The sequence below is a fragment of the Phoenix dactylifera genome, chromosome 10 (genome assembly GCF_051530095.1).
Source record: "Phoenix dactylifera cultivar Ajwa chromosome 10, Ajwa_hap1_PhDact_Kaust_v1.1, whole genome shotgun sequence".
Classification (NCBI taxonomy): domain Eukaryota; kingdom Viridiplantae; phylum Streptophyta; class Magnoliopsida; order Arecales; family Arecaceae; genus Phoenix; species Phoenix dactylifera.
In genome coordinates this window covers 188,506-197,500 of record NC_143199.1, presented here as the reverse complement: position 1 = coordinate 197,500, position 8,995 = coordinate 188,506, and positions in this window count along the sequence as shown.

The window sequence follows — 8,995 nt, the reverse complement described above, 5'->3', positions numbered from 1 at the left end:
GCGCACCAGAAAGAACGAACATGAGCGCGCCCGCCCGGGCCAGGGCCCTGGCGCGACGGCCGCGCGACGGCCCGAGCGCCCCCGCCGCGCGCGAGCGCCCGCGCGCCGCTCGGCCGGGGGCGCCCGGCCCTGCGCAGAACCGAGCGACCACGCCGCGGACGCGCGAGCGCCCAGGCGCGCCAGCGGGACGGCGCGCGCGTCCGAGAGGCCGATCGGCCTAGCGCGCCCGTCCTTGCGCGAACCCGGGCAACGGCCCGCCCGCCCGCGCGACGCGCCCATCCGCGCGGCCCGGCCGCCCGCGCGACGCGCCCATCCGCGCGGGCCAAATGCGCAGAACCGAGCGACCACGCCGCGGCCGCGCGCGCGCCAAGGCGCGGGAGCACGACGAAGCGCGCGCCCGAGCGGCCGATCGGCCCAGCGCGCCCGTCCTTGCGCGTCACCGGCCAACGGCCCCGCGCACGCGCGGCGCGCCCGCCCGCGCGGCGCGACCATCCGCGCTGGGCGACGGGCTCGGGCGGAAGGCCCGCCCAGGCAGGACACACCCCCTTACCTCCCCAGCGGGGCATCCTCCGAAGGCCCACCCCAAGGGCTCCAGCGAATCGAGGAGCATTGCACACGGAAACGGCCCGGACGCGAGTCCCGGTCGCACGGGGTGCGCATCCGGAACGTCCGGGACGCGCTTCCCGGGAGGGCCGATGGAGGGAGCCGAAGTGGCGCACGGCCGCCGGGCACGGACGGCCGAAGGCAGCGCCCGTGCACCGGGAAGTCGGCAGGCGCGTGCCGGCTCCGTCGGGGACGAAATGTGCCGGGCAAGTCCGCCGCGAGGCAACGGTCCTGTGCGGAGTGGAGCGGAAGGCCCGCCGCGGCGGCAGCAGACCCCCCCTCCCTACCACCCCGGCGGGGCATCCGCCCAAAGCCCACCCCAAGCGTTCCAAAGTACCGAGGAGCGTTGCAAACGGGAACGGCCCGGACACGCGACCCGGTCGCACGGGATGCGCGTCCCGGTCGCACGGGTCGCGCGTCCCGGGAGGGCCGACGGACGAAGCCGAAGTGGCGCACGGCCGCCGCGCACGGACGGCCGGCGGCGGCGCCCGTGCGCCGGAAAGTCGTCGGGCGCGCGACGGCTCCGTCGGGGACGAACGGTGCCGGGCACGACCGCCGCGAGGCAACGGACTTGTGCGGAGGGGGGCGGAAGGCCCGCCGCGGCGGCGCCAGCCCCCCCTCCCTACCACCCCGACGGGGCATCCGCCCAAAGCCCACCCCAAGCGTTCCAAAGTACCGAGGAGCGTTGCAAACGGGAACCGCCCGGACACGCGTCCCGGTCGCACGGGATGCGCGTCCCGGTCGCACGGGTCGCGCGTCCCGGGAGGGCCGACGGAGGAAGCCGGCGCACGGCCGCCGCGCGGACGGCCGGCGGGGGCGCCCATGCGCCGGGGCCTCGGCGGGCGCGGGCCGGCTCCCTCGGGGACGAACGGTGCCGGGCCCGCCCGCCGCGAGGCGACGGACTTGTGCGGAGTGGAGCGGAAGTCCCGCCGCGGCAGCAGCAGCCCCCCCTCCCTACCACCCCGGCGGGGCATCCGCCCAAGGCCCACCCCAAGCGTTCCAAAGTACCGAGGAGCGTTGCAAACGGGAACGGCCCGGACACGCGTCCCGGTCTCACGGGATGCGCGTCCCGGTCGCACGGGTCGCGCATCCCGGGAGGGCCGACGGAGGAAGCCGGCGCACGGCCGCCGCGCGGACGGCCGGCGGCGGCGCCCATGCGCCGGGGCCTCGGCGGGCGCGTGCCGGCTCCCTCGGGGACGAACGGTGCCGGGCGCGCCCGCCGCGAGGCGACGGACTTGTGCGGAGTGGAGCGGAAGTCCCGCCGCGGCAGCAGCAGCCCCCCCTCCCTACCACCCCGGCGGGGCATCCGCCCAAGGCCCACCCCAAGCGTTCCAAAGTACCGAGGAGCGTTGCAAACGGGAACGGCCCGGACACGCGTCCCGGTCTCACGGGATGCGCGTCCCGGTCGCACGGGTCGCGCATCCCGGGAGGGCCGACGGAGGAAGCCGGCGCACGGCCGCCGCGCGGACGGCCGGCGGCGGCGCCCATGCGCCGGGGCCTCGGCGGGCGCGTGCCGGCTCCCTCGGGGACGAACGGTGCCGGGCGCGCCCGCCGCGAGGCGACGGACTTGTGCGGAGTGGAGCGGAAGTCCCGCCGCGGCAGCAGCCGCCCCCCCTCCCTACCACCCCGGCGGGGCATCCGCCCAAAGCCCACCCCAAGCGTTCCAAAGTACCGAGGAGCGTTGCAAACGGGAACGGCCCGGACACGCGTCCCGGTCGCACGGGATGCGCGTCCCGGTCGCACGGGTCGCGCGTCCCGGGAGGACAGACCGAGCAAGCCGAGGTGCCGCTCACGGCCGCCGCGAGGGACGTACGGCGCCGGCGCCCGCGCCCCGTGGCACGGCCTAGAGCGTGCCCCCCTGCCACCCCATCGGGGCATCGGCGCAAAGCCCACCGCGGGGTAGATAACCGAAGGCAACGAGGGACGGTGGATGCACATATCCGAGCAGTGGCGATAGGGCCGGAGGGAGCACCGACAGGGCCGTGAGATTTTAAAGTACCGAGGGAATTTGCAAACCGGGCCCGCCCCTCCCCCCGTCCATCGCACGCCGATCGGGGGTCCGGCGCCCCGCGGGGGGCTGCCGGCATGCGCTCCCGGTGCAGGCATCGACGAGCCGCCCGCGACCTCCACTCGGGTCCGAGCCCCCAAGCGCGGATGCCGAAACGCGCCGGCCGCGGCAGCCCCACCCCTGCCACCCCATCGGGGCATCGGCGCAAGGCCCACCCTGGGGTAGATAACCGAAGGCAACGAGGGACGGTGGATGCACATATCCGAGCAATAGCGATAGGGCCGGAGCGAAGACCGAGGGGGTCGGGGGGTTTTAATGTTCCGAGGGAAGTTGGAAACGGGGCCCGCCCGGACGCCCGTCCCTCGCACGCCGATCGGGGGTCCCGCACCCCGCGGGGGGCTGCCGGCATGCGCCCCTAGTACAAGCATCGACGAGTCGCCCGCGACCTCCACTCGGATCCGGCGGCGCACGCGCGGATGGCGAAACGCGGCGGCCGCGGCTGCAGCCCCCCTACCACCCCGTTGGCGCGTCGGCGCAAAGCCCACCCCGGGGAGGATAACCGAAGGCGACGAGGGACGATGCATGCACATATCCGAGCAAATACCGAGAGGGTCGGGGGGAAGACCGAGAGGCAAGGGGTGTTTAGAGTACCGAGGGAAGTTGCGAAAGGGGCCCGCCCGGACGCTCGCCGCTCGCAGGCGATCCGGCGGGGCGCACGGAGGGCGCCGCCCATCGCCGGAGCTTGCTCGGTCATCTCTGCCGCACGGACACGTAAGCGCCGCCGCGCAAGGTTCGGCCGGCGGGGCGGACGGTTCGCCGCCGCAGGCCTTTCCCACAGCCGGAACGTGGGCCCGGCGTTGCGCGCCGGCGGGCCGCGCAATCCGCCGGGGCGCACGGCGGGCGCCGCCCGTCGCCGGGGCTTCGCTCGGTCATCTCGGCCGCACGGACACGTGCGCGCAGCCGCGGAAGGTTCGGCCGGCGGGGCGGACGGTTCGCCGACGCAGGCCTCTCCCGCGGCCGGAACGCGGGACCGGCGTTGCGCGCCGGCGGAAGGCGCGATCCGGCAGGGCGCACGGCGGGCGCCGCCCGGGCTTCGCTCGGTCATCTCGGCCGCACGGACACGTGCGCGCCGCCCATCGCCGGGGCTTCGCTCGGTCATCTCGGCCGCGCCGCCACGTGCGCGCCGCCGCGGAAGGCTTGGCCGGCCGGGCGGACGGTTCGCCGCCGCAGGCCTTTCCCGCAGCATGCGCCCCTTCGCCCGAACGACCGCGGGACTCCGGTACGGCCTAGCCGTCGGCCGCCCGGCTGCAAGCCGTCGGGGCCGCTCGATCCCCGTCGCGTGCCGGCCGCCGCTCGGGCCAGCCGGCCGGCTGCCGCACGTAACCTCTGACCTCATCAGCGGTCGATCCGCACCGCGCTGGTCTTCGGTGCGGACCCGTCGGGGCCGTGCCGCGCCGGCCGTCGCATCCGGTTCCGCAGGCGCCGCCCGGTTGCCTCCCGCCCTCGTGCGCTCGCGCCGGCCGGGCGACGCGGTGCCCGCGGGACTCGGGCATGGTTGAGCCGTCGGCCGCCCGGCGGCATGCCGCCGCCGCTCCGCGCCGCGTGCCGGCTGCGCTCCTCCCCGCGCCCGTCCGCGGGCGGGCCCGCCGCCGCTCGCGCCGGCCGGGCGACGCGGTGCCCGCGGGACTCGGGCATGGTTGAGCCGTCGGCCGCCCGGCGGCATGCCGCCGCCGCTCCGCGCCGCGTGCCGGCTGCGCTCCTCCCCGCGCCCGTCCGCGGGCGGGCCCGCCGCCGCTCGCGCCGGCCGGGCGACGCGGTGCCCGCGGGACTCGGGCACGGTTGAGCCGACGGCCGCCCGGCGGCATGCCGCCCGGCGGCATGCCGCCGCCGCTCCGCGCCGCGTGCCGGCTGCGCTCCTCCCCGCGCCCGTCCGTGGGCGGGCCCGCCGCCGCTCGGCCTAGCCCCCCGGCTGCCGCACGTAACCTGCGACCTCGTCGGCGCTGGATGCGCGTCGTGACAGTTTTCGGTGGGGCGCCGCGGAGGCGCCGGGGGCCCATGCGACGGGCCAGGGGGCGAACGGAGGGCTCGGTCAGCCCTAACAGGGGACCGGCGACAAAGGAGCGGTCGCGCAAAGCTTCGTAAGGGACCCAGACGACGGGCCTACCGATCCGAAGCACCGCGCACGGACGCGCAGCGGGCCCACGACGGGCCGACACGGAAGGCCCGCCGCCAAGGCCGCAAAACCGACAAAGGAACCCACGGGGACGCACCAGAGCGGGCAAAGCTTTCACCGAACGGGACGGGACCGAGCCCCCGCAACAGGCGAGGGCGACGGATCCGACCAAGTAAGGCCGATCCCGCTCCACGCACGCGCGGCCGCAGGAACTTCGTGAGGGACGGGACGACCGGCCGACCGAACCGAAGCGCCGCGCACGGCCGCCGCGAGGGCCGGCCGGAGGCATAGACCGAGCGCCGCGCCAGCGGAAGGAGCGTGCCGGCTCCGTCGGGGACCACCTGCGCACGGTCCGTCCGAGCGAGCCGACGGACCGGCGCGGAAGGCCCGGCGCCGAGCCCGCAAAACCGACAAAGGAACCCACAGGGACGCACCAAAGCGGCCCAAGATTTTACCGAGACGGGACCGAGCCCACGCAACATGCGATGGCGACGGATCGGACCAAGTAAGGCCGATCCAACTCCGCGCGCGCGCGGCCGCGAGCACTTCGTGAGGGACAGGAAGACCGGCCGACCGAACCGAAGCGCCGCGCACGGCCGCCACAAGGGCCGGCTGGAGGCGTAGACCGAGAGCCGCACCAGCGGAAGGAGCGTGCCGGCTCCGTCGTGGGCCAACTCCGCGGGGCCCATCCGAGCGAGCCGACGGGCCGGCGCGGAAGGCCCGGCCGAACCCGCAAAACCGACAAAGGAACCCACAGGGACGCACCAGAGCGGACAAAGATTTCACCGAACAGGACGGGACCGAGCCCACGCAACATGCGAGGGCGAAGGATCGGACCAAGTAAGGCCGATCCAACTCCGCGCGCGCGCGGCCGCGAAAACTTCGTCAGGGACGGGACGACGGGCCGACCGATCCGAAGCGCCGTGCACGGCCGCCGCAACGGCCGGCCGGAGGCGTAGACCGAGCGCCGCGCCAGCAGAAGGAGCGTGCCGGCTCCGTCGTGGGCCCGCTGCGCGTGGCCCATCCGAGCGAGCCGACGGGCCGGCACGGAAGGCCCGGCCGAACCCGCAAAACCGACAAAGGAACCCACAGGGACGCACCAGAGCGGACAAAGATTTCACCGAACGGGACGGGACCGAGCCCACGCAACATGCGAGGGCGAAGGATCGGACCAAGTAAGGCCGATCCAACTCCGCGCGCGCGCGGCCGCGAAAACTTCGTCAGGGACGGGACGACGGGCCGACCGATCCGAAGCGCCGTGCACGGCCGCCGCAACGGCCGGCCGGAGGCGTAGACCGAGCGCCGCGCCAGCAGAAGGAGCGTGCCGGCTCCGTCGTGGGCCCGCTGCGCGTGGCCCATCCGAGCGAGCCGACGGGCCGAATCCCTCGAGGACGAACGGTGCCGGGCACGCCCGCAGCGAGTGCCCACGGCGGGCTTGTGCGGAGTGGAGCGGAAGGCCCGCCGCGGCGGCAGCAGCCCCCCCTCCCTACCACCCCAGCGGGGCATCCGCCCAAAGCCCACCCCAAGCGTTCCAAAGTACCGAGGAGCGTTGCAAACGGGAACCGCCCGGACATGCGTCCCGGTCGCACGGGATGCGCGTCCCGGTCGCACGGGTCGCGCGTCCCGGGAGGGCCGACGGAGGAAGCCGAAGTGCCGTGCGCGGCCGCCGCGACGGCCGGACGGCGGCGGCGCCCGTGCGCCGCGGCAAAGGCGGGAGCGGCCCGGCTCCGTCCGGGGCGCCGCGAGCTTCGGTCGAACCTTTGCCGTGACTCTTCGCAATAGGCCAAGCCCATTCACACTTGGCCAAGCCTAGGCCAAGCCAAGGCCTCCAATGCTTGGCCAAGTGCCTCCAAGGTCGGCCAAGACGGTGCCCAGCGTGCCAAAGCCATGGCATGCCCATGCGCGGCCCAAGCCGCGCCCATGAGCCCCAGCCGCACGCGGCCGCGCGCGCCCGCGTGTTGAAGACCCTCGCAAGCGCCACCGTCGGGGCCTTCAACCAAGGGGAAATACCGGCCCGGAGGAGGACCACGAAAGGACATGCCAAGGTATGAGTTTACTATTTTGCTTGGAAAGCATTGGCCGAAGCCCATTTACGCTTGGCCAAGCCTTGGCCAAGCCCCTCCATGCTTGGCCTAGCCTTGGCCAAGCTCTTCTCCACTCGGCCAAGCTCACCCATGACCGTGCCCAACCAAGGCCGCGCCCGTGCCCACGCTCGAGCGCGCCCAAGACATGCCCAAGCATGCCTCAGCCCACTGCTGGGCGCGCCCAGGCCATGGCTGGGCGAGCCCAGGCCACAGCCACACTCAGGCCACGGCTGGGCACGCCCAGGACACAGGCCGCGCGCCCAGCCGCCCGCCCGCGCGCCCAGGCGCGCGCCTGCACGCCCAGGCGAGGTTCGGGCCAGCGAACCTCGCCGCTGACCGCAGGGCCCGCGCGCCCGCCCGCGCGCCCGCCCGCGCGCCCGCCCGCGCGCCAGGCCGCGCGCCCGCCCGCGCGCCCGGCCGCGCGCCCGCCAGCATGCCCGGGCGAGGTTCGGCCCAGCGAACCTCGCCGCTTGCGCGCGCGCCCAGGCGCGCCCGACCGTCCCTGCGCGCCGCCTGCGCGAGCGCCCACGCGCGCCCGACCGGACCTGCGCGCGCGCCCACGCGCGCCCGACCGCCCCTGCGCACGCCGCCTGCCGCGCCTCGGCGCCCGTGCCGCGCCCTGCCGCACGCCTGCCGCGCCTCAGCGCCCGTGCCGCGCCCTGCCGCACGCCTGCCGCGCCCACGCGCGCCTGCCGCGCCCCTGCCGCGCCCCCTGGCGCCCTGCCGCGCCCCCTGGCGCCCTGCCGCGCCCCCTGGCGCCCTGCCGCGCCCCTGCCACGCCCCCTGGCGCCCTGCCGCGCGCCCAGGCGCCCTGCCGCGCGCCCAGGCGCCCTGCCGCGCGCCCAGGCGCCCTGGCACGCGCCCAGGCGCCCTGCCAGCCAGCCTGCCGCGCCCAGGCGCCCTGCCACAGCCCCCAGGCCGTGCCATAGGCCTGCCAGCCCCCTGCCAAGGCCCCAGCCGGGCCAACAGCCTATGTCCAAGGCTTGCCCATGCCTTGGCCAAGCCTTTGGCCCTCCTCATGCCATGAAGACCCCTATGCCTTGGCCACTCTTGGGCCACTTGGGGAGCACTATAAATAAGAGGGAATGAGGCTCTTTTGACCATCTTACATCTTTTATCTTGCATCTTAGCACTTGTTGTATTTCGGCCTTAGTGGCTTGGGAGGGACCTTGTCTCTTTGTATTCGGTCTTGGGGTTTGTCCAAGACTTGGGCTAGGGGAAACCCATCATAGTTTCCCTTAGATATTTTGCTTGTAAGCTTCATTTTGGGAAATAGAATCAATTAAGCGTTCCTCTAACTTTCTCCACAAATACTCTTAAGTTTGATTGTTTTCTTCTCAAGTCAAGGGTCGGGTCAAGCTGCAACCAGTAGACCCTCCCCTTGCCTTGATTCCCTCGGCTACTTAAGAGCTTGGCACACCGCGGCACAAGCTCAACTACCTTGGCGTTACCCGATCGGCCCTTTTCCAACAACTTTAAGGCATCCGCAAGGTGCGCACGAGCAAGACTTGGTGTGGTGGCTTGGGGGCCGAAAGCCACCCTCCAACATTGGTGCTTTCATTGAGAGACTTCCGAGGGAGGTCTCTCCAAAGAGGTAACGCCCTTGAAACCAAGAAATTTTCAATACGGGGTGGAATTAAGGAGTACTACTTTCTTGCATGCTTAGAAGTGAGCCTTAAGATTCCTACTACTTCTTGCACTTAGACTTTCTTGTTGTGAGTGTGGGAGGGTAAACTAGAAGTTCTTTACTTGCAAGTAGTACTTAAATTTTGGCACTTTAAATTCCTTGCTTGCAAAAGGGAGTGAGAACATTTTTGTTGTAAAGAGGACGGTTTGTTCTTCTATTTTGCTCATCATAGGGATAGTGCCAACGGGGAGGCTACTGGTAGTACCCGGCGCTATTTGACCCAACTATTCGGTGTTAGGGTATAGAGGGACGGCACAAGAGGGAGGCTACTGGTAGTACCTCGTGCCCTCCTAACTACACCGGGTAGGGAGCAAGTAGAGCAACAACACGTTACTCTCGGGTTGTGAGGCTTATTTGTTGTAAACCATTGTTGTAATTGGAGTTGATTGAGTGGTGTACTTTTCAAAAATATATATAAGAAGGAGGGTCGGTTCATCCCT